Source organism: Hylaeus anthracinus, unplaced genomic scaffold (assembly GCF_026225885.1).
Source record: "Hylaeus anthracinus isolate JK02 unplaced genomic scaffold, UHH_iyHylAnth1.0_haploid 11398, whole genome shotgun sequence".
Taxonomy (NCBI): Eukaryota; Metazoa; Arthropoda; class Insecta; order Hymenoptera; family Colletidae; genus Hylaeus; species Hylaeus anthracinus.
The window spans coordinates 2,042-4,166 of NW_026533870.1; positions in this window are offsets into that span (position 1 = coordinate 2,042).

Genomic DNA, 2,125 nt, shown 5'->3' on the forward strand with positions numbered 1-2,125 from the left:
AGTTCATTTCAAAGAGCCAGCGGCGTATTGCTTACTTAAATTTTGTTTCAAAGTGCCAGCGACGTATTGCTTGTCTAAAGTTTATTTCAAAGTGCCAGTGGCGTAATGCTTTCTAATATTATCTTTCAAAGTGCCAGCGTCCTATTGCTTTCCTGAATTTTATTTCAAAATGCCAGCGGCGTATTGCTTTCTTAAATTTCATTTCACAGTACAAGCGGCGTATTGATTTCTTAAATATTATTTCCAAGTGCCAGCGGCGTATTACTTTCTTGAATTTATTTCAAAGTATCAGCGTCGTATTGCTTTCTTTAATTTTATTTCACAGTGCCAGCGGCATAGAGCTTTTCTAAAGTTCATTTCAAAGAGCCAACTGCAGTATTGTTTTTCTGAAGTTCAGTTAAAGATGCCAGCGGCGTAATGCTTTCCTATAGTTCATTTCAAAGAGCCAGCGGCGTATTGCTTACTTAAATTTTGTTTCAAAGTGCCAGCGACGTATTGCTTGTCTAAAGTTTATTTCAAAGTGCCAGTGGCGTAATGCTTACTAATATTATCTTTCAAAGTGCCAGCGTCCTATTGCTTTCCTGAATTTTATTTCAAAATGCCAGCGGCGTATTGCTTTCTTAAATTTCATTTCACAGTACGAGCGGCGTATTGATTTCTTAAATATTATTTGCAAGTGCCAGCGGCGTATTACTTTCCTAAATTTTATTTCAAAGTGCCAGCGGCGTATTGCTTCCCCAAATTTCATTTCACAGTGCCAGCGGCGTGATGCTTTCTTTAATTTTATTTCAAAATGCCAGCGGCGAATTGTTTTCTTAAATTTCATTCCACAGTGCCATCGGCGAAATGCTTTCTTTAATTTTATTTCAAAGTGCCAGCGGCAAAATGTTTTCTTAAATATTATTTCGAAATTCCAGCGGCGTATAGCTTTTTTAAATTTCATTTCACAGTGCCAGCTGCGTATTGCTTTCCTAGATTTCATTTCACAGTGCCAGAGGCGTAATGTTTTCTTTAATTTTATATCAAAATGCCAGCGGCGTATCGCTTGTCTAAAGCTTATACCATGGTGCCAGCGGCGTAATGCTTTCTTAAATTTCATTTCACAGTGCGAACGAAGCAATGCTTTCTTAAATTTTATTTCAATGTGCCAGCGGCGTATTGCTTTCTTAAATTTCATTACACAGTGCCAGCGGCGTATTGCTCTCTTAAATTTTATTTCAAAATGCCAGCGGCGTATTGCTTTCTTAAATTTCATTTCACAGTGCCAGTGGCGTAATGATTTCCTTAATTTTATTTCACAGTGCCAGTGGCGTAATGATTTCTTAAATTTTATTTCAAAGTGCCTGCGACGTATTGCTTTCTTAAATTTCATTTTACAATGCCAGCGGCGTAATTCTTTCTTTAATTTTTTTCTCAAAATGCCAGCGGCGTAATGATTTCTTGAATTTTAATTCGTAGTGCAGCGAAGTAATGATTTCCTAAATTTTATTTCAAAGTGCCAGCGGCGTAATGCTTTCTTAGGTTTTATTTTTACAATGCCAGCGGCGTAATCCTTTTTTTAATTTTATTTCAAAATGCCAAAGGCGTATTGCTTTCTTAAATTTTATTTCAATGTGCCAGCAGCGTATTGCTTTCTTAAATTTCATTCCGCAGTGCCAGTGGCATATTGCTTTCTTACATTTCATTTCACAGTGCCAGCGTCGTAATGCTTTCTTCAATTTTTTTTTCAAAATGCCAGCGGCGTAAAGATTTCTTAAATTTTATATTAAAGTTCCAGTGGCGCATTGCTTTCTTATATTTCCTTTCACAATGTTAGCGGCGTTATCTTTGTTTTAATTTTATTTCAAAATTCCAGCGCGTATTGTTCTCTTAAATTTTATTTTAAAGTACCAGGGGCGTATTTCTTTCTTAAATATAATTTCACAGACTCAGCGGCGTAATGCTTTCTTGAATTTTATTTCAAAATGCCAGCGGCGAATTGCTTTCTTAAATTTCATTCCACAGTGCCATCGGCGAAATGCTTTCTTTAATTTTATTTCAAAATGCTAGCGGCATATTGCTTTCTTAAATTTTATTTTAAATGCCAGCGGCGTAATGGTTTCTTAAATTTCATTTCACAATGCCA